Source organism: Chenopodium quinoa, unplaced genomic scaffold, assembly GCF_001683475.1.
Source record: "Chenopodium quinoa cultivar QQ74 unplaced genomic scaffold, ASM168347v1, whole genome shotgun sequence".
NCBI lineage: Eukaryota > Viridiplantae > Streptophyta > Magnoliopsida > Caryophyllales > Amaranthaceae > Chenopodium > Chenopodium quinoa.
The window spans coordinates 661,541-677,650 of NW_018745413.1; positions in this window are offsets into that span (position 1 = coordinate 661,541).

Here is a 16,110-nt window from a genome sequence, read left to right on the forward strand (position 1 = left end):
AAAAAGCAATAAAAAATAATAAAAGTGTACAAAAGGGCAAGTGTTTCAATATCTTTGATATGAAATGTCTTCGATATGAACACGTCTTAGATTGTGTCTCTTATCAAGTGCTCGGTACCGTGCCTGAGAAACATGAATGCCAAGTGAGTTATAGATCGCTTGATCGGGATTGCCCACACTTATAAAAATAAAATAAATGCTAAAGAAAAAGAGAGAGAAAAATATAAACAAATATATATATATATATATATATATATATATATATATATATATATATATATATATATATATATAATAGAGAGCTAAAAAAGAGTTAAAAAAACTGAAGCATAACAATATAAAGATTTCAAAAGCAAGGTTGCACACCTTGGGGGCTTATCTAGGGTCTTAAGTTTTTATCCCTTTCTTCTTCAAACTTTAGCCTAACTTTAAGGAGGGTGATCCCATCGTAAGGGGGTCCTTCCTTAGATACTCATTGACCCTTTAGAAGCCTAGAACTTTACACTTGTTAGGGTGTAGTAGGATTTGAATTCCTAACTGTTAGGAGACCTTGAATTAGAAATGATACTCTCATCACGTTTTTTTGTAAGAAACAAGTACGAGTCGCCAATGAGTTTTAGGAAAACTCATAAACCTCGTTCATGCCTTTCTTCCATGTGGATTTCATGGAATAAACTCATAAAACTCATAAACCAATGCTTTCTCGACGAATGTTCAAACTCTTCCCCGGTTGAACTGGGAGGTATGCCTATTCCTTCCCCCTCTCCTACTCCTTATACTTTTGATTTGTCAACCATTCATGCTAGGCTTGATTCAATTGCTAATGTGTTATATTCTATGCCTTCGGAGCAAAACCCATATCTTGGCTATGACTATCATGAAAATCAATTGTACGATTCACATGTGAGGAGGGGGGAGATCGAGCCCTATGTGAATTACTCGTATCTCTCGGTCCAACAAGGACCTATCCCTCAATGGGAGCCTTTTGACACTACCGTGGGTACTAGGCCTTGATACCCTTCTTCGGAGGTCCCTCATGTTCACCCTAGTGCTATCAGAGGCACCACCCCGGCCACTTACGACTATAAGCGGCCCGGTGGTTGTGATTATACATATGATCCCGCTAACCCTTCGTCCTTTCCTGACCTTGAGACTTTTTGTAGGTGGGGTAGTTTGGGTGAGCCGATCTTAGATGACTGGTCTTATTTTTATGCGATTGATAAAGCTAGGAGGGAAGGTAGGTTAAGGGGTAAGGCTCCTGTGGAGGTAAGCGAGATGGCTAGCTCTAGTCATATGATGGAGACCGGTGAGGGGAGTTCTCATTCTACCCCTTACAATAGTGTAGAGTGATACTATCATGGCTACCACCCTTCTTATGTGCTTTATGTGATGTTTCTCTGTTGCCTATATGTTATAAGGTTTAGAGTTAGGGGGTAGTTCATTTTAAGCTTGGGGGTGCTTTATGTCGTTTGTTTATGTGCTTCACTGTTTCCCCCTTGATTTTTTAGTTCATTCCCAGTCTCATATGCTTCTTGTATTGATCTCTGTGTCTCTTAGTTCTATGATGATGATGATGTACTTTTGGATATTTCTCTGTCTGGTTATTGGTTTTGTTGTTTTTTTCGCTAATCGTTGTCTGTTGTGTTTCTCTATGTCTTTAATATGATGATTCCTGATGATGATTGTTTGATATCTTTTCTCCTGATTATGCTTCAGTCTGATGATTCTGCTTCCTATTCCCATTACTTGGATCCTATTTCTGATGCTATCATTACTTGTTTTTTTTCTTTTTTTGCATACATTTTATTTTCTCTTTTCTTCTTTTCTTTTGTATTGAAGTTACTAACAATTTTCTTTGTATATAGTTTTTATTTCTCACCTAGGTTTATTGCTTATGCTTTGCATTTTAAAGCTTCATAAAGGTGCTCTTTCGCCTTGTTTGATGTATCATAGCTTTGGCGCTCGTATTTCTCTTCTTTTTCTTTTCTTGGTTGCTTGGTCTACGATTAGTTTAAGGAGGAGTTGAATGGTTTGAGGTTGTTTGCTTTTTAACACCCTAGTGTGTTTGGGAACATTGGCGTTGTGGCCGAATGTTCACTTGTTTGTTTATTGGGATTTATGTGTGTTAGCATTACTTCCTTGTTGCTTTCTACTTCTCCTTTGCTTTTCTATTTTTAACTTCATTTCCTTTTCTTCTTTTTCTTTTTCTTTTGGTTTTCCATTTCCTTTATGTTTTCCTTTTCTCTTTTCTTCTTCTTTTCTTTTTGTCTCTTGCTTTCATACATTATGATTTTTAGTCCTTTTATTTCCTTTGATTTAAAAAAAAAAACAGAAAAAAAAACATAAAAAAACTTGTTTTTGTAAATACGAATAAAATGTTTTTTAGTGTAGAGAATATTTCAAGCATTACCCCAAACTTGAGCCCCATTGTGATCATACACTAAACTACGGTGGCGTCCAAACGGAAAGAAGATAGAGCAAAAGAGTCGCCAACAAGATTTAGGAACTTGTATACCGTTCACAAGGTGAAGGTTATCATTAACTCCAATAGGTCTGGAACCATGACTTGTAGTTCGGGGATGAAGGTACAAATTCAATCTAAAAGAGAAAGAACCTGCCTAATAATAGGCCTCTACTTTATTCTGATCGTATTCAGGTGCGCTTTCTGACTAACATGCAATCAATAGGTTTGCCCTAAACATGTTTAGTCTATGTTAGCTGGATATTAATGCACAACAAAACTATTATTGTCGATCACTTGAATTATATTTTTTTCCCTAAACAAGATTATTAATTATCTTATTAAGCATGATTACAAGTACAAATTCTCTTTAAACATGCATAAAAGACGTTATCAAGCAATAACAATAAATATCAAGCAACATAATAATAGTAATAATAATAATTATTATTATAATAATAATAATAATAAGAATAATAATAATAATAATAATAATAATAATAATACATTCCGAAATAATAAAGGATGATAATGGATATCCATACAATAATATTTCATAACAAATTATTATTAATGTAAATATTTTCACGGTAGATTACTAATATTGAAAATTGTCTACAACATTTTTCAGTTTTGTTTTTTTATTAATAAATTTGTTAAGAAAATTCCATAATTGGAGATTTCGAGGTATTTCATATGTTAGCCATTGAAGTTTAAATCAAAAGGAATCCCTTTGTATATTACATATAAAAATAAAATAACCAAAAATATACCGACCAAATTCTATGTACAACTTAATATATATTTATAAGTTTATACGTGGTCTACCTTAAAAATGATTATAATGATAAATACACCAAAGAAACTAACATATTGTAATTTCTAATTTTTATGATTTTGCCAATATTGTACTTCATCCTTTTATTTTGTTGACACTAATTCCTTTTCAAAAAATTTGACACATTTTCTTGTACAAAGCGTTGTAAAGTACAATGTCTTCTTTACTCTTATTACCCAAATTACCCTGCCCAATTTTAATTAGATGATACAATTGCCATTTTTATTCCATTATAACACTAACTTAATACACAAAATTTTTAAAAAAATCGGGGTACAATAATTATTGTACATCCATTATAAAGATAGCATAAAATGAGTAAAAGTTACCCCTGAAATGAGTAAAAGTTACCCCAATATGCGTAAAAGTAACCCAATTCAAATAAAAATTATTTACGCTTTATTAGTAAAGAATCACATTTTAATTGACTAAAAATCAATTATTAGTTATTGAATGTAATTAAATTACCTCTATAAAACTTTTCTTGTTATTTATTTATATAAAAATTGTATTATGTTTAAAGTTACCCAAAGAAAGGCAAAAAGTTACCCTAAAATTAGCTAAAAGTTACCCTTATACTGCTCGATGTACACTAATATTAGTGTAAACCGGATGTATACAAAAGTTTTTAAACTTAATATGTGTGCAAAAATCAAGCATGTTAACTAATAAAGAGCGAGGGAAAATATTTCTATCAATTAATAAAAGTATTTTTTTTAAAGCCAATCAATCTTTTATCAACAAGATTAAATTTCTCTATTTTTCTCAACACTTATAAATCATTGATTTATTTTATTTCCTAAACCATTCAAATTAGTTTTTAAAAATAAAATAAAGTAAAAGAGTAAAGTTTTTTATAGTACATAATTTTTGAATGCCAACATTTCACTCCTGCCTCCCCTATTCAATTACATAATAGAAATAATACATAGTCAAGTAAGATGTTATTAGAGTTGACTAAATGGATGAAATATTAGTAATAGGTAATAAAAAATTATCAAAGATGTTGATATGCACACTAGTAGCTAAAATACGAAGAGCTTTTAGAAAACAAGGTATAAAAAGATCTACAATATATAATTACATCATGTAGTTGAGAATGAGTTAATACATTCAAATCATCTAACACATCCACAAGGAAAACCTGAATTTTATCTCTAAAAAATAAAGTAAATTTAAAGAAGACATATCTTCAATGTTACAATCAAAAGATAACCAGCCCATACAACACAAGGCTTTACAATGGTTGCTGCTATTTGATTAACCCGTTTAAATTTAACATAACATGCTATAAGAGTTAAAAAATTGATAAACCAAAATGCTAGACCAAGTTGAGCCATGCCCATGACCAAAATAAGAGGATACCAGGTGACATTTATGGATATTTGACCTAAATAAATCGGTAAAGCGTCCGAATTGATATGAAAACCGCCATCGGCCCACACAAGCCAAGCCGCCAGACCCATTAAGAAAGATGAGTATAATGTGCATAAATGAATAAGCCAAAGGGGTGGAAACCAAATAGGTTTTTGCAAAATATGATATTTTCTACCTGAACCAAACAAGAGAATGATGGTTATAGGTAATGCAATATTTGTTATAAGTGCAACTATGAGAGATTTAAGTGCACGTTTGGCCATGGCAATTTTTTGTTGTTGCCTTTTAATTGAGGCGTTGTCGTCATTAGTAGCAGATCTAGGATTATTAAGTTTATCATTCATCGCTTGTGAAGCCACAGATTATAGATGGATTAAAAAAAAAAGTAAGACAGAAAACAGAGAGGTATGAAGAGATTGTATGAAAGAATGATAAGATAATTAACGAATGTCATGGAGGAAATCATGGAGAATTTACTAATATAAGTAATTTTATTCATTCATAGGCTGATTCCACTAGATATGTTAGCAATTAGTAATTTTAATGTCAACATAATTAGTTACTTTCCTAATTATATCACACCTCCTTTTATTTTATTATTACATATTTAAATGTCAAATAATAATAATTAATAAAATAATTTCCACTAAGATAATATGGAAAAATATAAAATTTAAGAAAAATAATCGCATCGTGGAAGATATATTTATAAGAACTTAGATATAATATAAGGTAAATGCTAATTTTTTGGAGCTTCTATACATAGCTCATTTACTTTTTTTTTTTAATAAAAAAATCTATATGGATATAATGAACTAATATATATTATATTCGTTCTCTTTTAGTTGCAACACTTGGAAATTTACACTAGTATTTATATTATTCCACTTGATCAAATTTGTTGATTTATATGTATTGTTGATCAAAATGTAATTATATAAGATTTGGTTAGATTCCTCTAAACACATATTTAATAATAATTTATTTTTTATCTTTTAGCACTTATTAACAGTATAAACGATTGAAAAATATGCATTTTCAAATATCAAAATTAGAAATTTACATGAAAAGGAAGTAATAATTTATCAAAAAAATAATAATTAAAATTAAACAAAAATGGTTCATTTCTATATCACCTCCTTCAATTACTAAATAAAAGAAAGACACAAAAAATTCATTTTAACTTTCTATGGTATCACACACTACGTGACTTTTGAAATGTAAAATGAAACCTTAACCATTAATCCAACATTACATCATTGTTTAAGTATCAAAAACTAATGATAATAAATCTTATTATTATTATTATTATTATTATTATTATTATTATTATTATTATTATTATTTTATTTACAGTATTTACACTAATAGTTAAAACCTCTAATAGTTTTATAGTAATAACAACCATAATTTCTCATAGTGATAAATGATAATATTATTCCACAAAGACATGAAAATAATTTCAAATAAATAATTATCACATCATATCAATATTTTCATTTTAGACTAAAAATCACACAATATAACTATAATGTAGGATCAGTGCATTTGTAGGATCACTTGTTGTATAGCAAATGGCATGTACCGCTCTATACTACTTTTTCTATTTTATTTAAGATATTATACTGCTTAAAGAGTCAAAGTAATCCGAACTTTTCCTTGTCCGCCCGAATAATCACAACTTTAATTTGGATTATTTATTTAATAATCAAAACGTTAATGTGAATTTTCTCACAATAGTCCCAAGTGACATATAATCGGTTAAATAGGGAACTTTTTTCAAGTTTAATTTACCTATATCACCATGTGATTGGTCAAAGATGATTTGGGTATTTTTACCCCGCCAAGCGGCCCACTAAGAGTGTGACACGTGTCACTGGAAGGGGCGGCCAAGTGGACCTCCCCGGTGACGACACGTGTTGCATAGATATAACCCCTTGGAATGGCGGCCTTCAAGGCCCAAATCCCTAGGAGCCCTTAAAAAACAGCGTTGTCGTAATCCCTATGTCACCAAACCCTAGGGAGGGCACACCTTTCAATGACTCTATAAATAGGGAGATTCCCTCATTTATTGGGGGACGTTCTAATCATTACACCATCTGTCACTCTCATGAAATTGACTCCCTTCTGATCTCGGAATCCGAGAAGATACTTTATTTTCCGCATCCTTTTACTCTAATCCTTACAAACTTAATCTTTAGAGGCGGACCTCCGAACATCAGGAGTTTCGTTGTTTTTCAGGTACAGACAGATTCGTGGACCTAGTCTTTATGTTTTAACTCTCCCGAGGGATAAAAACCCCCAAAAATTTGGCGCCGTCTGTGGGGAGAGTACCTCAAACATGGTTACACAAGAACATGTACCGCCTTCAGAGACCAACTAACCTCCGGTTGATGGACATGTCTCTTCAGACCATGACACTAATAATGACTTTGAAGTCGAGACTCATATGTCCCTTGATGGGTCACTCGTCTCAAAGCACATCCGTTCTAGAGATAAGTCTGAACAGAATGCGAACCAAGCGGGTTCAAGCAACCCTCTTGTAAAGTCGTCTGATAACCAGGCGAGAGGCTTAGCTCCAATAACCAGAGACGACCTCATGAAATTCATGAGTAGTTTCAAAGATGAAATCAAAGACTTGATCACCAAGAGGACGACTGCTCCCAGAAAAGAGCAGTCAACCAAGAAGCCAGCCTATTCTAGCAAGGCCAAGTCAGTAAGGGATCGAGACCCTACTCCTTACCCCAAACAGCCTCTGATTGACCTTTCTAAATACCATTTCCCTTAAACGATGAATAGAAAAGCCATTCGGCAAATTTAGCCAGACGGTAGCAAGAAATCATACACTGATGCTTGACATTACATCTAGGAGAAGAAAACTCAGGAGATGTTTGAGTTAGCTTCTACGTCAAATTAACCGGATAGCTTTAGTAATACCTCGGTGAGGCATTACCAATCTATTCATTGAACCCCGTCTGGCAGTCCCTCCGTCCATACAAGTCCCCAACTCATCGACTCGGCTTAGTATGCGGCACCCCCGTCATACAGGCAGCCGGCTCTACTATATATTCAGCCTGCTGTCTTCGGAGGATAGGCGGCATACCAGGTCCAGCCCATGGACTGGCAGCTTCGCGTGCAAAATTTGGGAGAACATCCTTCCGCATTCTACAGAAAAATAGCCATGGCGGCACAACCGAACAAGGTTAAAAATGGGTTGGTTGGCACCTATGATGGTACCACCAACCCTAAAGACCACTTGGTGGCGTACACCCACCTCATGTATTTGCAAGGGTTGTATGATGCCGCCTGTTGTCATTGTTTTCAGATGGGTGTCATTTACGGCACCCACTTGATGACCATTTAGGATGTTTCTCCTTCCTTTTATGGCTTTCATGCTTAATAAATGCTTAGTTTTATGCATTTGGTCTTATTTTTACCTTTCCTCTCTTATTTTGTAGCTTTTGTTTGTTTTGTTGCTTTTTCTAGTCTTTTCTCCTTTATTTGCTCTATTTTTGTGGTTGTAGGTATTGTACGAGGTTCGGGTCTTGATATTGGTGATTTACTAAGGTGGAGGAAGCTTTTGGAACAAGTGAAGGAGTTATGTCTTCGTCGTGTGCAATTACTAGATATATAATTAGATCAAATTATGGAGATAATTAAGTTCGTACAGTTGGGTCATCGTTTTGCCATACCTAGAGGTACTAACGATCTTTGGACTAGTAAAATAGGCCAAAGCCAAATTTAACGGATCCTATAAGGTCACACAAAGGGGCTAGATCGAGCATTAGAGGACGAGGCCCATCATGGGCCTCATCACTCTAGGTGGCCGCCCATATGCAGAACTAGAAGGAGTTTTGGGCTTCGTGCCCTAGTATAATTATAATGAGATTATAAATAGACTTGGTACCTAGGTTTGCAAAGAGAAGTAAGCAATTAACTGATCAGTGTGATCAAACCCTAATTAGCAAACACGAAACCCAACCCCTCTCAAAGTGCTCTCTCTCTCACACGACTCTCTCCTCCTCCTCACGCCGGTGGTTGTTCGTGGTGGTGGCGGTGGTGGTTTGTGCGGTGGTCGGTTGTCCATAAAGGTGGTGATCGCTGTTTTCCTCAATCACTCGACCAATCTAGTATTGGTGGACGGCTCGTTCGAATCTCGTGGACTAAGTAGAGGAGCAACGCTTGGGGCTCTATTCTCTCCCTGATTTGCCTGTCGAATAGCTTCGTGGAATTCACGCGTCAAAGGTATGATTATGTGTCTTGCGTGTTATGCATGTGATTCTTGGGATTGGTACTTGTTTGAATATGATTCATGTTATTTCCACTGCGTAGTACCTATAAACTCCTAAAGTGGTATCAGTTAGCCTCTTGCATGAACGCGCTAGATCATAATAATACAATTATTTGATGTCTATGTTAATTTTATAATCAATTAAGAGGGAGAAATTTATTTAAATATGGTTCAATTATTATATTTAATGTGATTAAACTTTTGGAATCGAATAAATGTGATTTAATTATGCTTAAAATAGCCATGAAGAGACCGAATTTAAGCCCTAAATTGTTTGAAATTTTCGAACCCCCTAACCCTAAGTTTTGAATTTTTCGAAAATCCTAGCCCTAAAATATGATTTTTTATGCTTGATTTTTATTTAATTCGATTTATTTTATGATTCATAGTTTTAATTGGATTGATTTATGCATAAAAGTGTTTTGTGTATGATCATCAATTTAATTTTAAAAGTTAGAACTAAATTGAGATTAATTTTATGATGAACCCTAATTTTAAAGTTGAATGTGATTTAATTTTAATCTTATGGATTGATTTAATTTAATTATGATAAGTTTTATTTTAATTAAATTAAAAAAAAAAAAAATTATTTTAGGTGGCCGGCAACCGCGGCTGGGTGGCGCAGCCACGACGACCAGATGGTGGTCTAAGAGGGAGGGGAAGGGGAGGGCGGCGGTCTTGGTGGCTGAGGCAGCAACTGTGGAAGCGTGGCACGCTGCTGCCTCTACTGTAGGTTGCTGCTGCCTTGCGGCAGTGGCTGTTGCAAAGCAACCACCACAGTGGCTAGCTCCGGCTAGCCAACCATGGTGGTCTGCAACCGTGCAGTCACGGTTTTTTCAAAAAAAAATGTTTAGAAAATTATTTTGAGATAATTATGAATTATTTTGGCATAAAATCAGTTTTATTTTGGATAAGATAAAATATTTTGAAAATATGATCTTTTATTTTAAAAGATAAAATTGGTTTTATTTTGATAAAATATTTTATTTTAGGATAAAATCAAGTGTTTAAAAGTTGTTATATTTGATATTATCCATGTTTAAAGTTATTAAATTGGTAATTATCCTAATTAAAGTGGTTAATTTTGGATAAGATTGATTAGGATATTCTGAGCATATTCCAAAAGAATAATAATTGATTTAAATAAATTTATTATCCCATAATTAGATTAGGATATAATTAATTTTAAAGTTATTTGATTGGCTAGTAATTAGGATAGAATCTCCTAAATTTATTAGGGTAATCATGGAAGATTAAATATAATTTATCTTTCTAGATTAAAATATGATTTTATTCTATCTCATGACTAAATTAAATATATGATATTTTATAAACGCTCATGAATAATATATGATTTTATCTAATTATGATTAAAATATAAGATATTTTAGGAAATGTGTTGACTTTATTATGAACATTCGATGTTGTAGTTTAGACAAGCATGTTGAGTGATTTATTATATGGCACTTTTATATAATATATGATATGATGTTGCTGTATATAGACTAGTATGGCCCATAGATTCTTAAATATGATATGCGCATCGTGAAGTATTTTTGTAATCTAAATACGGTCTACGTACCGTTAAGTATTTTTGTAACTTTTATTTAAAGTAAATAGAATAGTTATTTAAATAGTGTTAGTCCAAAGAAGCTCATGAAGTGAAGGCCCAAAGGAGCAAGGTGGATGGGAGATCCATGATGATTCAAGTGGGAGCATTTTCATTTCTAGTTTTCTTAGGACTAAGGGGCCATACTATGTTATGATTTATTTTATTACATTAGTAGATTATGCATGTTAGATTTTATTTATGTTGATCGATGATGCGCTAGAGTTCACTAAATAATCACAACCTAATAAATCTAGGTCCCAGTAATATTGAGATTGCTTTTCCAATTAAAAACCCGATGAAACCTTTGATATTTATGATGGGTCATGCCAAAGCTAGGTGTCATATTATATCTTAGGGGAGTGGGGATAAAACAAATTTTACACTTTTAATTGGTTATGCTCAACAAGGTTACCTAAAGAGTTCAGAACCTTGAAGCAAAGGGAAATAATTAAACATGTGATGATTAATTATTTAACCAAGAGTTACAAGAGTTGTAATCAGTAAAGAGTTTACTCACCTTGAAAATGTAATGGTTGATGGTAGGGCCAAAGTCCGGTCAATTATTGCACAAATAAAGGATCTTGGAATCACTTAAAATTCAATTGGGATCAATTAATTATTGAATAAAGTGTTTTAAAGCTACCAAATGAATGCGTTTATGGTACTTTAAATTTAAACATAATTATTAAACTTTGCCTTATTTTGACTTAGATGGGTAGCCGTAATCACAATGACAACAACGTTTACAACCTTCGACCATTCCTTGACAAGGATAGGTTGATAGGGGATAACTTTTCCAACTGGGAAAATATGCTGAGGCTTGTTCTGAAATCTGAAGGTAGAGAGGATGTCATTGACACCCCATTGCCAGGACCTCTGCCAAAAAATCCAACTGCGGCAGAGATCAAGAAGCACAAGGAAGCTCATGACAGAGCTATACCTATCACTTGCTTAATGATTGCTACCATGGAGCCTAGTCTTCAAAAGCGTTTTGAGGACCAGGATGCCTACTCAATCATGCAAGAACTCAAAGCTTTGTTTAAGAAACAAGCTAGAGTTGAAAGGTATGAGCTCCATCGTGAGATTCTGGATTGTAAGATGGAGAAGGGTGCCACAGTTCATGATCATGTTTTCAAAATGATCAGCCTAATTCAAAGTATGGAGAAACTGGGGCGCCTATATAGTGATGATTTGGCAACACACATCATTCTCCATTCACTACCGGAAAGTTTCAACCAGTTTATCATGAATTTTAACATGACTGCCACTGCAAAGACTATGAATCAATTGCATGCAATGCTAGTTAGTGTTGAGAAACAAATCCCTAAGGAACCTAAGAAGGAAGTTCTTAAGATTCAAAAGGGAAAGGGGTTCAAGAAGAAGGGGCAAAAGGCTAGTGCTAAGAGAAAGGGCAAGCAAGTTGCCAAGGCTTCTGAAAAGCCTAAGACGACTCCAAAGCCCAAGGCTGCAAGTGAAAGTGAATGCTTTTACTGCAAGAAGAAGGGTAATTGCAAGCGAAATTGCCAAAAATACCACGACTTCCTCAAGAAGAATGGAGCATCAACCTCAGATATTATGTTATAAACATTTTCACTTAGGTATGTGATACCAAGTTGCAGTGCTTAACATAGTGATGTTGCGCAGGAACTGCAAACAAGTGAAGCTAGCATGGAAATGGAGCTTGAAGGTGCACTAGAAGTTTTGAGTGACCAAAAATAGCTTCATAGTTTTAAATTTTGATTAGTTTATCATGATTTAGAACAATTTCCAGTTTTGATAAGACAATATTTCGGTTTTATTGTTTTGAATACTGAATTTGGTTTACTTGGCTTGGACAAGTGTTGATCCATGACCAAGGTAATAAATTGTTTTCATTTTGCTAGATATGAGTTAATATTTTTTTATGACATTGATATAAGTAGATCACAAAAGTAAAATTTAGATGATTCAAAGTACACTTACTAATAACAAGTAAGGTTAGGTCACATTAACCATTTGCACATCCAAAGTTATGGATGGACTCTTATTCTTATATGATTATGAATCACTTGAGAATTAGAAGTCATGCTTGATAAGTTAGGATGTCCAAGTTGCCTTTTAGTAGAAAGGGTCAAAGAAGCTAAAATGACCTTTTGGAACTCATACATATGATGTATGTGAACCAATAAGTTCAAAGTTAGCAAAGAGCTTTAACAATTTCATTGCTTTTACTAATGATTTAAGTAAATATATCGATAATTAGTTAATGAAGTAAAGCTTGGAAACTTGAAATGTTCAAAATTCCAAATGAAATGTAAAATCAGTTTGAGATAAACATTTAACACCACAATATGATTGTTGTGATAAATATTTAACTCAAAAGGAATGATCATCTAAATGGAATTGTTGAATTAATTCACAATCCAGAAACATTACAATTAAAGTATATGTTTATGAAGTAGGAATCAAACTTTTCTTGCCATTGTTCGATCAAAGATTTAATGATTTACAAATATCGTTTTAAGGATATACAATACAACAACAATTGCGAATATACTAAACAGGAAACTTAACCAAAGCAGTAGAAAAGATGTCATAAGAGTTATGATTTTGAAATGTTCCAAAAGTTATCTTTTCTAAATAGGATTAAGGGTTATGAAAGCAATGTAAAATGTTTACAAGATGACATAATACACCCCAAATCAGAAAAATAGTTCTTCATGGTTTTCTCATGGAAACTTAGAGGTGTTATTCCTACAATCACGTGGAAACAAAGTGTTTGTTGCTCGCGATAGTGTCTTTATAGAAAGAATATCTTCCTGCAAAGCCAAGTGGGAGTAAAGTTAGATCTAGATGAGATTCGAGAAGAGCATCAAATGGATGTGGATAACACTACATCAGAGACGAAGGCATATGAAATCTTCTAATTTGATAAACCATGTGTCGAAGCAAGCTAATTCCACTAGCGGCGCTTCTATCGTCCCACTTGAATGAAAAGCTTCAAAGAGTTGAAGAGAATAATTTTATTGTTGCTCATACCTATTATAGGTTACTTGGGATCAAAACAAACAGTTTGTTGAAATTCTGAGAAAAGGTGGATTCTAAAATTTTCCTATTGGAATGGTTGGAACCCATACCTACAAGCAAGCTTTGGATAAGTGCCAACTCAAGAAATGGCTTAAAGCCATGAAATCCAGTATGGACTCCATGTTTGTAAAGATGTGTTAGTCCATAATAGTCTTACAAATAGGTTCAAACCTATTAGTTGGGTAAGCCTATTCGGATTATTCTAGTTATGGATATCAAAATCACCTTTACGAAAAGCTCTTTATGGGTGAACATGTATATGATACAACCTAAGAGTTTTGAAATCCAGAAATCCTAGAAAGTTTTGCAAACTTCAGAAATTCATTTATGGATTGAAGTAAGCATTAAGGAGTTGGAACATTCGTTTTGATTAGGCAATCAAACAGTTTGTTTTCCTTAGTAGAACGAAAAGGAAATCTTGTAGAGACAAGAAGTTTAGTGGGAGTAATTGGTCTTTTTATTCTAGTATGTACTTGACATACAGTTCATATGAAATTATATATCAATGCTTGAATAAGTCAAGAAGTGGTTAGAAAGATTGTTTCAATATGATAGACTTAGGAGATGTTGAGTACATATTGGGAATTAAGATCCATGAAGTGAATCTTGAAGAATGATTAGAATGAATTGAGAGACTTATGCTGATAAGGATCTTGACGAATTCATGAAGCAAGACTCTAAAAGAGGATGTCTTCCCATGTTTCATGGTATTACACTCAGTAGAACTCAGTGCTTCGAAAGCTAATAAAGTTGAGTTATATGGATAATGTGCCTCATGCTTTTGCAAAAGGGTCCATTACTTATGCCATGAAATGTACAAAGCAAGATGTTGCATATGACTTGTGCATATGTAATAGTTTTCAAGAAAATACAGAATAAGCATATGGAGAATTACCAGGACCAAATCCTTGAGTACTTGAGAAGCACTAAAAAGGATTCTTCTAGATATTGTGTTAAAAGGTAATTTAAGCAAGTTGTCAAAAGGTTACACGAATGCAAGTTTTCCAAACAGGCAAGATGATTCTAGATGTTGATCTAAATGCATATTTGTGTCTGGATGGAAAAGGACAGTGAGCTTGAAGAGTTCAAAGCAGAGCACTGTTGCATACTCAATGTCAGAATATGTGTATTAAACTGTAGTTAGATAGTTACAGAGGAAGTTCGGATTAAAATGTCATATGACTAACAGGTTACCTTTACCCAAAACAAAGGAGCCAGAGTCACATCACAAATCCAAACAAAAGGATATGAGATATCACCTCAATTATGAGATCATTGACCAGCGGAAGGTCGTGTTCTACAAAGTTTTATTATGAGTGAGAAATTACTAAACCCCTTCCATTGACTAAGGTATGAGAGTCATATTAAAGTCTTAGGATTGAAGCAAGTTATGTAATTTAAGTTGTATATGTTTTGAGAAAACATATTACATGAGAAATGTATCAATTTGCAGAATTATGTTTAAAATAGAAAATATTATTTCTCTTATTTAATTATGGTTTGTAAATCAAATAAAATGTGCAAAATAATTATGAATTGATGGGCTCATCAGGTTGATGACCTGGTGAATTGAAACCCCACAGGTGAACAAAATTCATATATTATTTAAAGTTCCTAGTTCGAGATCATTAAAGTGGTTATAAATGATTTCAATAAATGAACTAGCATGTAAGATTGATTAGATAGCGCAGTTTCATGGGCTATAGGGGCATAGTGATGCTCGGTCAATCACTTGGATATGCATGAATGATGCATGATCGAACTATTGACCTACTTTGAAGTTCAAGTATAGAGCTTCCGTATATATTAGTGGATTCCTTTGACATGAGTGAAACATTTATTTCATTCAATGGATGTTGTGAATGTGGTACACTCAAACGTCTAGCCGTAACTGAAGATTATAAAGGGTGTTTCCCGATTATTTTAAAAGTTGAGTGGGAGTCATGTTACCACAAGATTGGACAGAGTCTACCTATTAAATTAGGAAATGTGTCATGGCCGCTTGAAGAGGGAGAATTCAGAAAATACGTGGCCACTTTCAAATGTATTACACAGTAATCATTTGGTTTTTTAATTCTAACTCAGATTTCAAGAAAAGATTTATCGATTAATATGATCTCGACATGTAATGCAATCATAATATCAAATCGACACATATATTTACTTAAGGAATTTGAATATTGCACCCTTGTGTCAGAAAAGTGGGAGATTGAAGGAGTTATGTCTTTGTCGTGTGCAATTACAAGATATATAATTGGATTAAATTATGGAGATAATTAAGTTCGTACATTTGGATCGTCATTTTTCCATAGCTAGAGGTACTAACAATCTTTGGACTAGTAAAATAGGCTAAAGCCCAATTTGACGGATCCTATAAGGTCACACAAAGGGGCTAGATCAAGCATTAGAGGACGAGGCCCATCATGGGCCTCATCACTCTAGGTGGTCGGCCATATGGAGAACTA